Consider the following 21,373-nt stretch of genomic DNA (forward strand, 5'->3'; position numbering starts at 1 on the left):
TAGTATGGAAACTAGAAAGTGTATTCTAATAAGAGAATAACTACTTTTTCAGGCTGTCTTTTTGTGTGTTATCCCTGTTCTGTGCCTAAACATTGCAGATATATATTCAAAATGGCTGCAAGCCATTGGCCTTAAAATTGGGGATATTGATGAACAGCAATCTTTAAGTCTGACCACAAATTTTCTATTGGATTGAGGTCTGGGCTTTGGATAGGCCATTCCAACACATTTACATATTTCCCCTTAAACCACTCAAGTGTTGCTTTAGCAGTGTGTTTGGGGTCATTGTCCTGCTGGAAGGTGAACCTCCATCCTAGCCTCAAATCATACACAGAGTGGTACAGGTGTTGCTCAAGAATATCCCTGTATTTAGCACCATCCACCTTTCCCTCAACCCTGACCAGTTTCCCAGTCCCGACTGCTGAAAAACATCCCCACAGCATGATGCTGCCACCACCATGTTTCACTGTGGGGATGGTGTTCTTTGGGTGATGTGATGTGTTGGGTTTGCGCCAGACAGAGCGTTTTCTTTGATGGCCAAAAAGTTCAATTTTAGTCTCATCAGACCAGAGCACCTTCCTCTATACATTTTGGGAGTCTCCCACATGCCTTTTTGCAAACTCAAAATGTGTCATTTTGTTTTTTGCTGAAAGTAATGGCTTTCTTCTAGCCACTCTGCCATAAAGCCCAACTCTAAGGAGCGTACGGCTTATTGTTGTCCCATGTACAGATATTCCAGTCTCTGCTGTGGAACTCTGCAGCTCCTCCAGGGTTACCTTTGGTCTCTGTGCTGCTTCGCTGATTAATGCCCTCCTTGCCTGGTCCGTGAGTTTTGTTGTGCCGCCATCTTTTGGCAGGTTTGCTGTTGTGCCATGTTCTTTCCATTTGGTTATGATAGATTTGATGGTACTCCTAGGGATCATCAAAGATTTGGATATTTTTTAAACCTAACCCTGACTTGTACTTCTCAACAACATTGTCCCTACTTGTTTGGATAGTTCCTTGGTCTTCATGGCAGTGTTTGGTTAGTGGTGCCTCTTGCTTAGGTGTTGCAGCCTCTGGGGTGTGTATGTGTAATGACAGATCATGTGACACTTAGATTGCACACAGGTGGACATCTTTTCACTAATTATGTGACTTCTGAAGGTAATTGGTTGCACCAGAGCTTTTTATGGGCTTCATAACAAAGGGGTGAATACATACGCACATGCCAATTATCAGTTTTTTATTTCTGAAAAATAGTTTCATGTATATATGTTTCTAATTTTACTTCACCAACTTAGACTATTGTGTTCTGATCCATCACATATAATTCAGATTAAAAAAGCACTGAACTAAAGGCTGTAATGTAACAAAATAGGTAAAAAGCCAAGGGGGTGAATACTTTTGCAAGGCACTGTATAACTTTAAGGAAGGATCTTCCTAAATAAAAAATACATGTAATAAGTTTTCTTAGAAATATTATAGCTTAAATAATTAATCAATTAAAGGTGACATTCAAACCCAGATAATACATATTTAGTAATTAGGTGGCTACCTATTTCCTACTTCCTCACCACTTTAGACTTTGGAAATAATGTAACATGACAACTTGGTTGACGTGTTAAAATATCAGTCCTAATTGGCATATTAAGGGTTACTAACATTGTATATTCAATGCAATAAAACTGACGGTGGTAAGTGAAAGATGTAAGAATCAAAGATTGGTTGTCTCCTATCTGGCACTGATGTGTTCTGCATATTTTACTCTTGCACTGGCAATATCAGTGATTTGACTTAACAGATCTATAGACCATTGTTACAATAGTTATGTGTAGCTTTTGTTTTAGATAATGATGGCTCTGTATGGATTGGTAGTGTGTCGTTATTCTCTTAATTTATATTTTTTAATTAATTCCTTATGTCCTGCATACAATATGCTTTCTATAATCAGTGTATAATTCATTAAATGGGTTGTATGCTGCAATGTAATTAAACTAATTGACTTATTAAATTATATTTTATTTCCTCTCTGAACATAAGGTATGTTTATCTTAAAAACTAAAACTGGAACATCAGGCAGTAATAAACAACATATATGTATATTAATAAGCAAAAATAGAATTATCCAACTCCACGGATGAGTTTTGCTAATGTCGGTTGCTGCGTCAGTCACTTAATTAAATTAATAACATTGATAGAATTACGGTATAAGGTTGATCCATCCTGGGTGTCACTTTTGCATTAAAAAGAAAACAGGAACGTTCAAATTGTATTGTGTGGTAAAGAATGGTCTACCAGCAGAAATTCATATATATATTTTTTATGCTTCTACTTCAATCATCCTGCAGAACATTGAATTATCTCAGCAGATGTTATTAGAAAGTGGAGCATCATTTATACTGCCAATGCAATAATTAGATTTTTATTGGTTTCAGTAATTTCAGAAAATTGCTTCACTTTGGATAATGTGCTTTCATATGGCATGTCTCAATAGATCCTACCAATGATGATTATTAGGCTTTTTCAAAATGAAATGGTTTTCAGACATAACAAATCCAAAAAAAAAAAGAACCTATCTCTGTGATTGCACAGAGAACTGAATAGATTATTGTGTTTTGGAATATATTGCCAAAAAAATTAATTATTTTAAAGTGGTTTGTTTAATGTTGAATGAATAGGTTAACTGATTGAATGCAACACAGGTCCTCTGATTAAGCTGCTAATATATAGGATATTCTGAGTTGTCAAAAGCAATTACTGATATTTTTCTTTTAAATAACAGAAAACTTTAAAAATATGTAATAGTTTTTTTTTTATTTATTAAAAGTTTATACTATAGAAAAAAAACAAAGAAAAGCTGTTATATAAATGTAGATTTAAACAAAAATAAAGTTCTCAATATTCAAAAATATTTTTGGACCTTTTTGGTTACAAATAAATGATTTACAATTAAAGAACGCAATCAGAGGAAAGTAAGAAACAACGAATATGAATATTTTCTTTAGATCTAGTAAAATTTAAGATTAATACGGAATGCTATCTGTCATAAGAAGTTTTGTGTTGCTTATTAAACATAATGTACAGGATCATAGAGAAATAAAAGTAAAGGGGACTACTTAAGTTTGAGCCATTGTATTTTTCCTATGTAGGCACATGTGAAAAAGAAATCATCACATGTAATTTGCAATACGGCAAAGCTGGTAATTATTCGAATGAAGATGTTTTTGCTGTGTTTTGGAGGATATATTTGGATGTGGGCTGTGGTAGAACAGGGTTACTAAGCTCTGTAAGGGGGGGTGGAGAGGTTTGAGTGCAATTTTCCTGCATTTTCTACTAAAATTGGGAAGCCAATTAGATGTACTTTTGAGTTGTTTCTTGCAAAGAAAGAGCTTGGAGTAAATAAATACAGTTACAATGCCATGGAATAACAGGGTTATAGGTCACCAAGGGAGGGGAATTGATGGGGGGGACCTTAAGAAGGAATGTTTAGCAATACCAGTTGGAGGCAGGGCTCATTGAAAGAGCAGACTGGATAAGTGTGGGGTGCAAAGAGCTATGTGTGTATGTCTGTGGGTTCTGCATCTAAGCTTCAATTATGATTTCTTAAGCAAATGAAATCCTCAGAGGACATCCATTGACAGAACCCTTAACAGGGCGGGAGGGGGGGAAAGGCGTTTTGTTCTGTTGTTGTACAGATCTGTGGTTTAACTGAATTTGTTTTTTCTTTGAGAAGTTTGTCCAATTAGCCTTGCTGCAACGTGAAGTGTATTGACAGGCGATAGATCTAATGAGGGGAAGAGTAGAGGGACACATGCAGGTTTAAAGCAGCTTTCACTGTTCTCTTTTCTTTAACAGGTGAAAGGATTTCAGTGATCCGGCACAAAATATCTACATGCTGATGTGGGAATATAACTAGTGCCCATTACTTGTATCTGTTTCATCTGTAAACTTACTACACTCTCTGAAAAGAAAAGTTGTTCGTCTATGGAATGGCAGCACACTAAAGGTAGTTATGTTTAGTACAATAAGAACATTAAAGCATACCTGGGATTGATAAAAGTTTAATTCATAATACCCTTATGAATAGAGATGCTTGTTTTATGCCTGGCACGTTTCATGCGCTAGTTAACAAACTAAAATACCGGGAAAATGGTTTCCATTAGGGTAGCTCTGCACTGTAAAACCCAGAAAATACCTGCATTTTTTAATCAAATGAATGTTGCCATGAATGTGCCATGAATGTGCTGGAACACTACAGGTACTCTCAATAAGAGCCATAAAACATTAAATAAAAGTATACCAGGAGGAAAGAGAAAATTGTAAGCAAAAAGATGATGATGATGATGCCAAGAAGGAAATAATTTAAAGCGAACCTATGAATATAAATTTACACCTCGTATAAATACGCCCCTTACCAACCAATGTCACCACAAAGCTTCTAATCCACTCCCTAGTCATCTCTCGCCTCGACTACTGCAACTCTCCCCTCATTTGCTTACCTCTAAATAGGCTATCCCCACTTCAGTCAATCATGAACGCTGTTGCCAGGTTCATCCACCTCACAAACCGCTCATCGTCTGCCACCCCTCTCTGCCAATCCCTCCATTGGCTGCCACTCAAACAATGAATTAAATTCAAGACACTAACAATAACTTACAAAGCCATCTGCAACTCTGCCCCCAGCTACATCACTAACCTAGTCTCAAAATGCCAATGGAATCGAATTCTCTTTGTTCCTCCCAAGACCTCCTGCTCTCTAGCTCCCTTGTCACCTTATCCCATGCTCACCTTCAGGACTTCTCCAAAGCTTCTCCCATCCTCTGGAATTTTCTACCCCAATCTGTCCGACTATTATCTACTTTGTCCACTTTCAGACGATCCCTGAAAACTCATCTCTTTAGAGAAGCCTATCTGGCCCCCACCTTATAACTGTACATTTATATTCTCCATCAGCACATCCACCACAGTTATTACCTCCTGTATCTCTTGATTGTCCCTCTTAGATTGTAAGCTCTAAGGAGCAGGGCCCTCTGATTCCCACTGTATTAAAGTGTATTGTACTTGTACTGTCTACCCTCAAGTTGTAAAGCGCTGCGTAAACTGTTGGCGCTATATAAATCCTGTATAAAAATAATAATAATAAATAGTAGGACACACAGTATCACTGAATCACATTATTAGTTTATGTACAAAAAGTTTGTGTTTCTTTCATTGATTCAAAATTTCCTCACCTGACCTTGGCAGAATTGGGGGACATTTATCAGTCCCATCCCACAGCTAGCCAATGCTAAACAAGAGCAGTGAGGCAGAATTAAGACATAATTATTATTTCTAAATTCCCCTTGGCTGCTCTGAAATAGCATTGCAATAAAATAAAACCTTGATGCATGTTCATCATTGTATTTTGTTTAATTAATGAAAACTTATGGATGAGCCACACTCAAGTTTATGCACCAAGGTAGTGCGCATGCAAACTGGTACGCTTACAGAACTGCTGTAAAGCACCTACAGCTCATGTACTATCTGTGTAAAAATCATTAAGGGCTCATGCTCTTAATGAGCCCCTAAAGACTGTCTGCATCCAGAAGCATGCGTCCATACATGAATACATGTTTACACTCAGAGCCAGAAGTGATTCACCTTCTTTTCTCACTGAGAAAAAGGAATAGATTGTAAGATTGCACAGAGATTTTCTAAGTTGGAATAGCCCCATAAACAATAATAAAAATGTCTGAAGATCTGATTTGTGGTCCTTTGTTAAGCCTAGTACACATGGGCCCAATGTTGGGTGACATCAGGCAGTTCAATAAAAGCCAGCCCACGTATATGACAGCTAGTCCGACAGACGAGCTTGGACGAGCATGCTGGAAAACCAGAAGCTGAAAAAAAAACGAACTAGTTGTATGTACTAGGCTTTAGACTCAAATAGCCTAATGCTTGCACAAGCATGAGATTGTAAGTTGGACAGGGGCAGGATGCAGCCATTTATGGCCACCTTCAAAACTTAAGACACCTTAAGACAGATGTGGACAGCCTCCTCAATGAGAATGACTACTGCTCATAGCCCCGAACCTGCAACTCCACAACCCTGGCTTCTCCTTTGCATGAATGCATGTGTTCGTAAATTACAAATAAAACTATGTCCTTTCCCTTTTGTACTCATTTCATTATATCTTTTTTGTTAATTGAGGTTAGGCAATAAAAGGCAAATAAAAAATGTAAAAAGACAGTAATAAAAACATGGATTGTTAAGCTGCAACATACAGTATATCATTTTTGTTCTTGTGTTTAGATAGGAGCACCGGTGTGCCGGAAGCACACCGATTAAGGAAGAAAGTGGCACTAAAGAAATTTTACATGGACATTGTGTTAGTTTTAGTAAAGCCATTGGTAAGGAAGATATTTCTGACAGTTTTTTTCATGACTGACTGAAGTGGTGTCAATTTAGTGCATAGGTAATCCTGTAATTAAAGACTTAAGCCCTGTACACAAAGGCCAAATGTCGGAAGACATCGGCCGGTTAAACAAAAAACGTCCGACATACGGCCCGTGTGTATGTTGGTCTGTTTGGCAGGCTTCTGTCGGACGAGCATGCTGGAAAACCAATGAACCAATGAAAAGCCAATGACAGAGAGCCCTGATTAGAGTGTTCTGGTGGGGGCATCCCCCTGTCAGAACACAACAGCTCAGCAGGGGAGATCGCTGTACTAACTCTGGATGCGTGGTACAGCAGTTCCGACTGGAGCTGTCAGTTTAATTTCATTCAACCCACCAGGTTGAATGAAAAAAAACCTTGTAGTGTGTACCTGGCACTATAGTAGTCTAGAATACACATGTAGAACCCTCCAGATAGGTTTCTAGTTAGGTTAGGAAAATATAATAATAATTACTGTAATTAGTAGAGCAGCTTGTGAATACTTTAGGCTTCTCTGGGCTTCACAGGCTGCAAGTTTGATTGCTTCCCCTGTCTTCTGGAGACTTCCAGAACATGGTGGGTGGGAGAGTTGAATGAGTAGCCTGAATATTTATGCAGTGCCAGCCAATCCCTAGGGCAGAGATGCCCAGATGCTGGCTGGGGGGAGTGCATAAGTAGTCTGGAGCCTGGGGGTGGGGGTTCTTTCCCAGGAGAAGAGGCTCCCAACCAGAAGAGCTACTGCTCTTCTAGGTAGCTCAGCTAAAGATTCCGCTTGTCTTTCATCGAGGTCCTAGCTGTGCATAGCTGGGGGTTCTATATGGCCGCAAATTCTTTTGAAGCTAAAAGAGGGATTTCACTGGGGACCTGGTCTGGAAGATTCACTGAGAAGTCTGGAGCATTCAAGTATCCAGGGACACTGTGAGTACAGACCTGACTGAAAAATCCTATTGACTTTTGCTGCTGTTAACCCCTGATGTACTAACATTGAGGCTTGCCTGGCTTGGAACATTGCTTGTGGTGTCCCAGTGCTGTCCATTTTATGTTCTGCTGCTGGAGGGACCGTTCTAAGAAGTAGCAGAAAAGGGAAGAGTGCCCTCACATTCTTGGAGTATCCCACAGTTTCCCTAAGCCCCATCCAAGTTCATCTGCAATAAGATTGAAAAAGGCAACCCCTAGACTGTTTACTAAGCCAGAAGAGTGTATTTTACTGTTTGCCTGGCTGCTACTTCACTAGTGGGAAAAGAACCTGGGACAAAATCAGTGGCCTTTGCAGGGGTGAGCACTACACATGAATTAATATTTTAGTGGTCGCTTTAGTAAGGCAGAGGAACAAATTAGTTGATTGGGATAGGAAAATGGTGATGAGGTATAGATAGTACATAATCGAAAGTAACCCCCTAGACATTAATTATGTTGTGAGGGAATGATAAGTCTGGGGTTCACTCTCAGAGAGAAATAAGGAGTAGGAAAAGCAAGGGTTCTGTGCAAAAGCATAGAAAATCAAGTATTCAAAATATTTACTTCTAGCATTTTCCTTTCCTTACATTATTTTATTTACATGCAATGTGCCTTTAAACTTGCTAGCAAATTTGACTACTTTGCACCCCCTGCCTCCTTGTACATCACACCACTCTCTTCTTCTGGGAGTGTCTAATTACTGTTTGTGCTGACCTAGTTCCTCTTCCCTTCTTGTCACCTAAACTTTTATGTAGCTGCTGGGGGAGAAGTGAAGGGGAATACTAGTGTGTCACCCAAGTTACAGCTCTGAGCCTGTTGGGACTACTGACATTACATCTGATATGGCAAGCACCAGTCTCAGGGCGTTTAGATGTCTACACAAATGAAAATTTTACAGGTGAATGACTTGAAAAGGATATGTTAAATGTATATATAATCTTTTGTGGAGAATGTTGTTTAATTGTATGATCTGATTAGTTTTCAACATTGATGTAATGTACATTAACTGCTTGCCGACCATCTGCTGCAGTTGTACTGCGGCAGAATGGCACAGACAGACGAATCGCCTTCATGTTACTTTAAGCGCGCGGCAGCCTGGGGGTCGCGCAGGCACCCCCCCCCCCGCTGGCCGCAACCATCGGATTTGATCAGGAACCAATCAATCCCCAGGCCAATGATATCTGGCATGTACCTGGTGATCGGTCCTGACGAATGAGATCCTTCCCCTATTGTGTAACTGTAAACACTGACAGGGGAAGTGATGTCATCTCTCCTTGTGTTGGTCTTTTCCGCTCCAGACCGAGGAGAGATAACATCTAAAAGTGAATTGCACAACACTACACTGACACCAGGTCACGTAGGTACACAATTCATCCCCCGATCACCCCCCCAGTTAACCCCTTCACCACCTGTCATTGTGTCACCCAGTGCAGCGTTCAGATTTTTTTGAGCGCTGTACTGGTGTCATTAGTGATCAGTGTTAGGGTAATTAGTCTTAGGCCCCGATAGGTCTAGGGACCCCCCCTAACCCCCCCAATAAAGGTTTAACATCTTGATTACCCCCTGTCATCTGTGATCACTGTATAAGTGTCACGGGTGACACAGTTTAGCTCGATTTTTTTTTATAATGTCAGGGCACCCGTTGTGTTTTATCCAATAAAGGTTTAACCCCCTGATCACCCGGCAGGTTCAGTGGCACCCTGACAGATAGCTCTGATGACGGAGTTGTGGTCCCTGCCAAGGTCAGGCGTACCAGACCCCGATCTTCTTTTGTTGTCGTTGAGGTGCAAGAACCGCAGGTCCCTCGTATGGAGCAGAGAGCCAGTACTAGTGCCGCTCATCCTTCTGGTGAACTGACAAGCACCAGTGGCCTAGTACATCCTGGTCGTACATCCAGTAATGCAGTAACACTTGGTGACGTGGCGAGTCCCATAAGTGCAGTTCAAGCTGGCGAGGTGGCAAGCATGAGTAGTGTCTCTCTGCCACCAAGAAGAAGACAAAGACAGGCCCGTTGAGCCCATAGTGCCCTTCCTGCTGCATTCGCAAACCTAATTGGGAACCCACCACTTCTGCAGCACCCGTACTTCTCCCATTCACTGGCCACTGGTAAATTTTACGTCACTTGATTTTTATTTGCGGTTTTTCACCGAAGATCTCTATAGATCTATTGTGGACCAAAGCATTTTATATGCTGGTCAATTAATCGTTGCTAATCCCCAGCTGACCCTTGCCAGAGATTGGAGACCTATTACGTTCTCCGAATTTAAGACCTTCCTGGGCCTATCCCTCCTCATGGGCGTAACTAAAAAGAGTGAGTTGCGGTCATATTGGTCCACTGACCCAATTCATCATATACCTGTGTTCTCTGCCTCCATGACCAGGACACGATACGAGCAGATCTTGCGGTTCATGCATTTCAACGATAATGAACTCAGTCGTCCTTGGGCTGACCCTGAATTTGATCGGCTCTACAAAATTCAGCCCCTCGTAAACCACTTCAATCAATGTTTTGCAGCCTTGTTTACTCCCAATCAAGTTGTCTGCGTTGATTAGTCAGTTTTCTGGCCACTTGTCATTCAAACAGTATCTTCCCAGCAAGCGTGCCAGATACGGGGTCAAGATGTATAAGCTCTGTGACAGAGCCACAGGCTATACATATAGTTTTATGGTTTACGAGGGAAGAGATAGTTACGTAGAGCCAGAGAACTGCCCTGACTACATAGGGAGCGCTGGTAAGATTGTGTGGGACTCGAGTTCCCCTTATTCGGAAAGGGGTATCACTTGTATGTGGACAATTATTACACAAGCGTGCCACTTTTTAGTCACTTGTTTGATCATCATATTGGCGCATGTGGCACCGTGCAATCTAATGGCCGGGGCTTACCCCGGTGGCTTGTAGATTCCCGTCTTAGGCTGGGGGAGAGAGCCTGCTTGAGATGTAATAATTTGCTCGCTGTGAAGTGGAGGGATAATAAGAATGTTTTGTTCTGTCCTCCCTTCACGCACACACGACGGTCCAAATTCCTACGGTGACTGATGTTGAGGAGAAACCCCTCTGCGTCCATGAATTTAACCTTAATATGGGTGGGGTGGACCTCAATGACCAGTTGTTGGCGCCGTACCTAATTACCCGTAAGGCCAGATGCTGGTACAAAAAGTGTCTGTTTATTTATTTCAATTGGCTTTGCTGAATGCTTTTCTGCTATACAAAGCTTCAGGACGAACTGGATCCTTCCTTAAATTCCAGGAAGAGATCATCAGGGCCCTTCTGTATCCAGACGGTGCTTTGGCCTAACTTCCCAATCCAAATGCAGTAAGCCAGCTGCATGAGAGGCATTTACCCCTGCGGCTTGAAGATTCCCATCTTAGGCTGGGGGAGAGAGCCTGCTTGAGATGTAATAATTTGCTCGCTGTGAAGTGGAGGGATAATAAGAATGTTTTTGTTCTGTCCTCCCTTCACGCAGACACGACGGTCCAAATTGCTACGGTGACTGATGTTGTGGAGAAACCCCTCTGTGTCCATGAATTTAACCTTAATATGGGAGGGGTGGACCTTAATGACCAGTTGTTGGCGCCGTACCTAATTGCCCGTAAGGCCAGACGCTGGTACAAAAAGTGTCTGTTTATTTATTTCAATTGGCTTTGCTGAATGCTTTTGTGCTATACAAAACTTTAGGACGAACTGCATCCTTCTTTAAATTCCAGGAAGAGATCATCAGAGCCCTTCTGTTTCCAGACGGTGCTTTGGCCTAACTTCCCAATCCAAATGCAGTAAGCCAGCTGCATGAGAGGCATTTACCCCTGCGGCTTGAAGATTCCCATCTTAGGCTGGGGGAGAGAGCCTGCTTGAGATGTAATAATTTGCTTGCTGTGAAGTGGAGGGATAATAAGAATGTTTTCGTTCTGTCCTCCCTTCACGCAGACACGACGGTCCAAATTCCTACGGTGACTGATGTTGTGGAGAAACCCCTCTGTGTCCATGAATTTAACCTTAATATGGGAGGGGTGGACCTTAATGACCAGTTGTTGGCGCCGTACCTAATTGCCCGTAAGGCCAGACGCTGGTACAAAAAGTGTCTGTTTATTTATTTCAATTGGCTTTGCTGAATGCTTTTGTGCTATACAAAACTTTAGGACGAACTGCATCCTTCCTTAAATTCCAGGAAGAGATCATCAGAGCCCTTCTGTTTCCAGATGGTGCTTTGGCCTAACTTCCCAATCCAAATGCAGTAAGCCAGCTGCATGAGAGGCATTTTCCGCATGTTCTCTCTGGTACCCCTACCCAAAGAAACCCCCAAAGAATATGTTGTGTCTGTAGAAAGTGCAGATTTAGGCATGACACCCGCTTTTATTGTCCCTCCTGTCCTGACCAACCTGGTCTTTGCATTGGTGACTGTTTCGAACACTATCACACACTAGTTGAGTATTAGTGTAGGGTACAGTACAGCACCACACAGTCATAGGCACACATACACAGGGTCTTGAAAGATGTGATGGCCATCACATTTTGCAAAAAAGAACATTACAATGTATGCCCAACAAGGACCAGCAACATACTGGTATGTTGCTGGACTTTGAGTGGTTATACCAGAATGATGCCTGCAGGTTTAGGTATCATCTTGGTATCATTCTTTTCAGCCAGCAGTCGGCTTTCATGTAAAAGCAATCCTAGAGGCTAATTAGCCTCTAGACTGCTTTTTTAAGCAGTGGGAGGGAACGTTCCCCCCCCTTCCATCCTCAATGGTTTTCTCAGGCTCTCCTGTCCCAACAGGGAACCCGAGAATGCAGCCGGTGGTTCCGCCAGCTGACCATAGAGCTGATCAGAGACCAGAATGGCTCCAATCATCTCTATGGCCTAAGAAACCGGAAGCTACGAGCATTTTGTGACTTCGGTTTCGCCGGATATAAACAGCGCCATTGGGAAATTGGCAAAGCATTTTATCACACCGATCTTGGTGTGGTCAGATGCTTTGAGGGCAGAGGAGAGATCTAGGGTCTAATAAACCCCAATTTTTTCAAAAAAGAGTACCTGTCACTACCTTTTGCTATCATAGGGGATATTTACTACATTCCCTGAGATAACAATAAAAATGATAACAAAAAATGAAAGTAACAGTTTAAAAAATACAATAAAAAAGCAAAATAAATAATAATTAAAAAAAAGCACCCCTGTCCCCCCGTGCTCACACTCAAAGGCGAACGCAAGCGTCGTTCTGCTGTCATATGTAAACAGCAATTGCACCATGCATGTGAGGTATCACCGCAAAGGTTGGATCGAGGGCAGTAATTTTAGCAGTAGACCTCCTCTGTAAATCTAAAATAGTAACCTGTAAAGGCTTTTAAAGGCTTTTAAAAATGTATGTAGTTTATCGCCGCTGCACGTTTGTGCGCAATTTTAAAGCATGTCGTGTTTGGTATCCATATACTCGGCATAAGATCATCTTTTTTATTTCATCAAACATTTGGGCAATATAGTGATTTTTAGTGCATTAAAATTTTAAAAAGTGTGTTTTTTCCCAAAAAATTGCGTTTGAAAAAATGCTGCGCAAATACTGTGTGAAAAAAAAATTGCAACACCCACCATTTTAATCTGTAGGGCCTTTGCTTTAAAAAAATATATAAGGTTTGGGGGTTCAAAGTAATTTTCTTGCAAAAAAAATGTTTTCATGTAAACAAAAAGTGTCAGAAAGGGCTTTGTCTTCAAGTGGTTAGAAGTGTGGGGTAGCTTCTAAATTAGGGGTCTCAAACTGGCGGCCCTCCAGCTGTTGCGAAACCCCAAGCTATTTGCTGATAGGCATGTTGAGTCCATGGAATATTTTATATTTTATCACAAGTTTCGGGAAAATTACACTTTTTTTTTTTTTTGCACAAAGTTGTCACTAAATGATATATTGTTCAAACATGACATGGTTATATGTGGAATTACACCCCAAAATACATTCAGCTGCTTCTCCTGTGTACGGGGATATCACGTGTGGAACTTTTTGGGAGCCTTGCCGCGTACGGGGCCCCGAAAACCAATCACCGCCTTCAGGATTTCTAAAGGCGTAAAATTGTGATTTTACTCCTCACTACTTATCACAGTTCGGATCCTTTCATACGGGACGGATCCGAGATGATCCGCCCCGTGAACATCCGCTTGCTCAGCGGGGATCGCTCCGTGGATCCCCGCTGAGCAGGCAGATGACAGGTCTGTCGCTGCACACTGTGCAGCGACAGACCTGTCACAGAGCCGCTCTCCCCTATGGGGGATCGGATGATGACGGACTATAGAGTCCGTCGTCACCCGATCCGATCCGAAAACGGATGGAAAAGTAGGTTTTTCCTCCGTTACCCTTTTTCGGATCGGAGCGGGTCGGATGTCAGCGGACACGTCACCGCTGACATCCGACGCTCCATAGAGGTCTATGGAGGGTCCGTTCAGGTCCGCCTAAAAAACTGACAGGCGGACCTGAACGGATCGTTCGTGTGAAAGAGGCCTGACGGAGGCCCTGAAATGTCCAGATAGCACAAAACCTCCCCAAATGACCCAATTTTAGAAAGTAGACACCCCAAGGTATTTGCTAAGAGGCATGGTGAGTATTTTGCAGATCTCATTTATTTTTGAAAATGAAGAAAGAAAAGAAAAATGTATTTTTTTTTCTTTTTCCAATTTTCAAAACTTTGTGACAAAAAGCGAGATCTGCAAAATACTCAACATGCCTCTCAGCAGATAGCTTGGGGTGTCTACTTTCTAAAATTGGGTCATTTGGGGGGGTTTTGTGCCATCTGGGCATTTCATGGTCTCCGAAACTGTGATAGGTAGTGAGGAGTGAAATAAAAAATGTACGCCCTTAGAAAGCCTGAAGGCAGTGATTGTTTTTTGGTGTCCTGTACACGGTTAGACTGCCAAAAAGTTCCACACGTGGTACCCCCGTACTCAGGAGAAGCAGCAGAATGTATTTTGGGGTGCAATTCCATATATAACCATGGTATGTGTGAGCAATATATCATTTGATGACAACTTTGTGTATTTTTTTTTGTTGTAATTATTCAATTAATTTAATTAATGACTTGTGACAAAAAAATAAAATATTCAATGGGCTTAACATGCCTCTCAGCAATTTCCTTGGGGTGTCTACTTTCCAAAATGAGGTCATTTGGAGAGGGGGGGGGTATACTGCCCTGCCATTTTAGCACCTCAAAAGAAATTAGATAGGCAGTCATAAACTAAGAGCTGCGTAAATTCCAGAAAATGTACCCTAGTTTGTAGACGCTATAACTTTTGCGCAAACCAATAAATATACGCTTATTGACACTTTTTTTACCAAAGACATGTGGCTGAATACATTTTGGCCTAAATGTATGACTAAAATTGAGTTTATTCATTTTTTTTATAACAAAAAGTAGAAAATATAATTTTTTAAAAAGTTTTCAGTCTTTTTCCATTTATATCTCAAAAAATAAAAATCGCAGAGGCAATCAAATACCACCAAAAGAAAGCTCTATGTATGGGAAAAAAAGGACACAAATTTTGTTTGGTTACAACATTGCATGACCGCTACCATGACCATTACCAGTTAAAGCAGCGCAGTGCCAAATTATAAAAAGTCCTCAGGTCATTCAGCTGCCAAATCCTTCCGGGGATGAAGTGGCCAATAGTACACCATGGGAATGTTAGGACACATAGGCTGTGAATACATGAAGATATTCACCACCTGTATGGAATAATGTGAAGGAAGCTTAGTGAAGCAGTTGACTGCTGAGGAACTATCTCTCACTACCAACAAAACTGACAGTTGTAAGGGAGGAGTACAAAGTGATTTTTGCAAACCAAGTCATTTTCTTCAAAAGCAAAACCAAGCAGACCTAAAGAAACCGCAAAGTCCAAACATCAGTGTATTAAGCTGATCTAATTAAGAAACAAAACATCTGTGTCCAAGATGCAAATTAACACCCTATACCGACTTTTAAATATATAATCAAAATACCAAAGGAAAATGCTGGGGGGGGGCATGGCTATTTCCAAACAATCTCTTCAACTGTAAGACAGGTATACATTTTAGAATTGTACTGTTGAAAATGTGCAGCCAGCAGATTGAACTATACGCTTATCAGTGAAATCAGGGGAGAAGAGAGGTCAAGGTGTATATAAGGCTAGGTTCATACTAGTACGAATTGGATGCTGGGAAACCCGAATTTAATTCACATGGCAGGAGATTGTGACCGGCTCTCAATGGAGCCAGATCACACATCTCCGTGGCTGCTGTGGAGTGGCTTGCACAGGAGTCCTGTGCATCTTTGGTTCCGTTTCAAGGCCGAATTCAGGCAAAAATCCGACCTTGATTCGTTACTGAAACAGAGTACATCCGGCACCCGTGTGAACCCAGCCTAAAGCCACTTTTTTTTATTTTGGATAGTTGAGTGGATTGAGTTGGATTGGTAAGTGGTTAGAACTTATTTTTTATTCATCCTGGTGACCGTTTTCTCTGGTACAGAAGTGATAGGAAATCCAAAAATGTTGAGCTGTACTAGAGACGGAAGCAGTAGCAATTCTCTGCAAAGTGAGGATAACTTTTCCTCTTTTGGTGGCCACACACACTTTGATAAATGACCCATTTCTTTTCTGCTCAATCTCTTCCAATAAGAACAATCTGTCTATAGTTGAAAACCCATTTGATCCATCTGTCACACTTGTGGTAGAAGATTTAGATCAGTATTTAGGTTGTGATCATAACTTATGATCATAAACTATCTAAACTAAACTAAAAATTACTTCTCTGTTGCCACCATGTATTCTCTCAATCTGATCGATTAAAGTATGGTTGTATTCAAGTGGTTGTAAACCCTTATGCCCCGTACACACGGTCGGACTTTGTTCGGACATTCCGACAACAAAATCCTAGGATTTTTTCCGACGGATGTTGGCTCAAACTTGTCTTGCATACACACGGTCACACAAAGTTGTCGGAAAATCTGATCGTTTTAAACGCGGTGACGTAAAACACGTACGTCTTGACTATAAACAGGGCAGTGGCCAATAGCTTTCATCTCTTTATTTATTCTGAGCATGCGTGGCACTTTGTCCGTCGGATTTGTGTACACACGATCGGAATTTCCGACAACGGATTTTATTGTCGGAAAATTTTATCTCCTGCTCTCCAACTTTGTGTGTCGGAAAATCCGATGGAAAATGTCCGATGGAGCCCACACACGGTCGGAATTTCCGACAACACGCTCCGATCGGACATTTTCCATCGGAAAATCCGACCGTGTGTACGGGGCATAACAATCCACTTTTTACTGCAGATAAGCCTATAATAAGGCTTACCTGTAGCTTCCCCAGATATCTCCTAAACCTGCAAAGTTTAGGAGATATCCCCTGTATCAGCATGTGCTGACATCATTGGCACATGCACACTGAAGCAATGGCTCGTTCGTGCCGTTGCTTCAGCTAGTGTGCCGTTACCGACGGCTCCTGCCACTCACAGCGCCAGAGCCCGCGATGCCCGGAAGTAACTCTGGGAGCGATGTCGCCGGCCAGAGCTATGTATGGGGACCACTGCGGGGGCTTCGATCTAAGGTGAGTATTTCATAATGAGCTAGTATGCTATGCATACTAGCTCATTATGACTTTGTCTTGCAGGTTTTTTTTTTTTTTTCTTTACAACCACTTCATCAACAAACCATGTCAGCATTGCTGATCTACACGAAATGAATCTGATCCAAACTGAGTCTAGATTCACTGGAAGAGATGTTATGGCCAATAAATTGCTTGCTGATTTGATCATTTTGATTGAATCGTACATTGATTGCCTAATAAAGTCGAAACCTATGTGCCCACCATTAGAAAAATGTGACAGAAACAGATGTTCACATTGGAATATTTCCCAATACCTCATGATCTGTTGACAACTCAGTTGGGAAACAGGGAAATACCCAATATTGTCACCTCATAACAGGAAGTGACCCAACAAGGGCCATTTATGGCAGGATCCCCAAGTATTATTTTAACCACTTGCCGACCGGCTCACACCGATACATGTCGGCAAAGTGGCACGTTGCCACAAAACAACATATGGGTACGTTTTCCCCCTTAGGTGCCGCCGGAGGTGGCGTGCGCACACACCTGCTGCATGGCGGGGGGACCCGATGTGCGTGGCCAGAGGGCTTGATCGCACCCGGCCACCCACGTTTGCGAGCATGAGAGCCAGAACGGGGATTTGTGTGTGTAAACACACAAATCCCTGTTCTGTCAGGGGAGAGGAGACAGATCGTTTGTCCCTAGTAAGTAGGAACAGCGATATGTCTCCTCCTCCAGTCGGTCCCATCCTCCCACAGTAAGAAACGCTCAGGAGGGAACAAATGTAACCCCTTGATCCCCCTAGTGTTAACCCCTTCCATACCAGTGACATTTACACAGTAATCAGTGCATTTTTATAGCACTGATCACTGTATAAAAGTCAATGGTCCCAAAAATGTGTCAAAAGTGTCCGATCTGTCCATCACAGTACCGCTAAAAATCGCAGATCACCACCATTACTAGTAAAAAAAAAAAAATGCCAAAAAAATGCCATAAATCTTTCCCATAGTTTGTAGACGCTATAAATTGTGCGCAAACCAATCAATCGCTTATTGCGATTTTTTTTACCAAAAATATGTAGAAGAATATATATTGGCATAAACTGATGAAGAAATTTGTTTTTTAAAGTCACTTTATTTTTTGTTTATAGCGCAAAAAATAAAAACCGCAGAGGTGATCAAATACCACCAAAAGAAAGCTCTATTTGTGGGAAAAAAGGACATCAATTTTGTTTTGGTACAGCGTTGCACAATTGTCAGTTAAAGCGACGCAGTGCCGTATCGCACAAGATGGCCTGGACATTAAGCAGGAAAATCTTCCGGTCTGTAAGTGTCAGTTTTAGAAATATTAACTGACCTAAAATAACATTATTATGTAAGCATTATTGTGTAACATAATGTGTAAATTATTGTGTAAGCTTATATAGGATTTTAAGACTGGGATTACCAATATTTAAAGCTCTTGGAAAGAGAATTCATATTTCAGCAGGGCAATGGGTATGACCTGAAGCTGGCTTGCATGGCTTTTCCTTCACAGTCATCAGACCTTTTCCACAGTTACCATACATCTTCCGTTTATCAAACTCATTTAGAAACATCTATAAAAGGAAAGGTACATTGTACTGTAAAGTCACAAGACTCTCCAGGATGCTCTAAAAGAGCAATTCTTGGTGGTGGGCATAAAAAGTTGGAACCTATGGTATATAAAGCATTAACATTTACAACATGCCCTATCCCTTATGCCGTGTACACACGGCCAGACTTCCCGACAGAAAAAGTCTGATGGGAGCTCTTGGTTGGACATTCCAACCGTGTGTATGCCCCAATCGGACTTTTTCTGTCGGCATTTCCGATGGACTCAGATATAGAACATGTTCTAAATCTTTCCGTTGGAAATGCCGACGGAGTTTAGCCCCTTGGTGAGTCCGGCCGTGTGTACGCGGCATAAGAATGTGTGTTATTAACATTTTCACTATTTTTGATGGCTTGCTGGGTTGAGAAACCCTGATTGAATCTGAAAAATCTCATCACTTTCAGAGTACTTCATAGAATCCCTGTTTTATTAATTTTTATTTTAGTCATATTTTTATTTATTTATTTTAGTCATAATCATTGTTTTTCAGTATAATAAATATATTTCAATATGTAAATTCGATTGAAGTTTGTTAGTGGTGGATTGCCTTAATTCTTTTAACCATTTTTGGTTGAAAAACATTATATTGCGTGAACATTTCTATATGTGTGTATCTTTGTTATCCTCCTTTGTGACTCTGGTAAAGCATATTTAAACCCAAACACATAAATGCAATATATTACATCCTTAGATTAGGTGGCTGCATTTGTTTTCTTTGTTTTTCAGGCTTTTTTCCTTTATTATAACCTAATAATCCTGCAATTAGCACATTTCTTCCCCCCTTCTCCACTGTATCTATGGAGGGAGCCAGGACTGCCATCTAGCTTGAACTTCAAGCATGTTTGCCTTTGGTCATCTCTAATACCTGGTGTATTGTTTGGATTAGTATTATACACAGGGTAGATAAGGCTGTTTGGGCTTTCTTTTCCATGAAAAGCGACAATTACACTCAACAAGTATTTTCTGTATTTGTTGAAAATAATTCTTAGCCTGAAAAAGATAACCAATGCAGCCACTTCCCTTAACCACTTGCCGACCGCCCCATACCACATTTACTGCTATAGGGTGGCCACACTGCGCAGAATCACGTATAAAGAAGCGATTCTGCACTTCCGGGTTTTGGGCACAAGTGAACACCGCCGCTGGCGGCTCACTTCCTCTGTGATTTTACACAGCGGGAGCTGATTACCGGGTCCCGTGGTCCCAAAGTCTGCCAGCTCCCACTGATCGTTCTGTACACAGGCAGAATGGAAGTCTGCCTATGTAAACAAGGCAGATTGCCATTCTGTCAGTACAGAAGGCATGGATCCTTTGAAACTGGAACACCGATCCACGCCTTCCACTAGTAAAAGCACCTCCCCCATTACACTGAATCACGTGTAAGGCACACAGTTAACCCTTTGATCGGCCCTGATGTTAACCTCTTCCCTGCCAGTGTCATTAGTACAGTGACAGTGCATATTTTTAGCACTAATCACAGTATTAGTGTCACTGGTTCCCAAAAAAGTATCAGTTAGGTGTCCGATTTGTCCACCACAATATCACAGTCATGCTATAAGTGACTAATCGCTGCCATTACCAGTAAAAAAAAATAAAAGTAAATAAAAGTTCCCTAAATATATCCCATAGTTTGCAGATGCTATAACTTTTGCGCAAACCAATCAATAGACGCTCATTGGGATTTGTTTTACCAAAAATATGTAGCAGAATTCATATTGGCCTAAATTGATGAAGAAATTTGCTTTTTTTACACGTGTTTTAGTGCAGAAAGTAAAAAATATTGTTTTTTTTTGTTTTTTCAAATTGTCAAATACCACCAAAATAAAGCTCTATTTGTGGGAAAAATGCTGTATCACAAAAAAAGGCCTTGTCGGGAAGGGGGGTAAATCTTCGAAACCGAAGTGGTTAAGGACTGATAAGCTGCAATCTATAACTTTTTCTTTAGGTTCAAATACACTGTATTTACTTGAGCATACCTGACAAGAACTTTAAACAGTGGATGAACGTTTTAGCTCCATCCCACTGAAGAAGTCAACGCCTTGATGACACGCGTCTAGGGGGGTGGAGCTTGCGTATTGACGTTACATTGCGGCCATCTTGAGACCTATTGTGTCTGAATGTTTTTCCAGCTTGCACGGCTTTTTCCGCGTACACACGATCGGATTTCTCATCGGGAAAAAGATATGACGGCTTTTCCAACGGGATTCCGCTCAAGTTTGCCTTCGATACACGCGGTCAGGCAAAAGTTCACTGAAATTACGACCGCTACAGACGATCGCATTTTCAGATAGGAACTTTTCCTGACCGAAAAATTGAGAGCATGTTCTGAATCTTTTGCTGGCTGGAATTCCGCCAGCAAAAGACTGATGGAGCATACACACGGTCGCATTTTCCGGCAAAAAACTCTCATCAGTCTTTTGCTGGCCGAAATTACAGTGCCATCCTTGTGAGTTTTTATACTTACCTTTTTATAAGAATAAATATTTTATATGGAGAGCACTAGATTTTGCCTTCCTTCTTTTGCATACCCATCCTACCTGGTGAGGCGATCGGGGTTTATGTCCCATAGGAGCAAGTGTCTTGGAAGAAGGAGGTTAATTACCAGCTCCACGCCAGTTATCTCTATTATCCCCAGTGGGGAACACTGCTGATTTAACTTAGATGTGAGGTGAGCAGCCTGTGAGACTGGTGGAGGAGAACACAAGCACTTTGGATTTTTGCACTATTGATGTTTCTGAATTCACTTCGATCAGTCACTGGATATATTATATGAACTTTATATCACTCATTTTTCTTATGGTTTATCAATTATGTCTTATTCCAGA

The sequence above is a fragment of the Aquarana catesbeiana genome, linkage group LG01 (assembly GCF_042186555.1).
Source record: "Aquarana catesbeiana isolate 2022-GZ linkage group LG01, ASM4218655v1, whole genome shotgun sequence".
Lineage (NCBI taxonomy): Eukaryota > Metazoa > Chordata > Amphibia > Anura > Ranidae > Aquarana > Aquarana catesbeiana.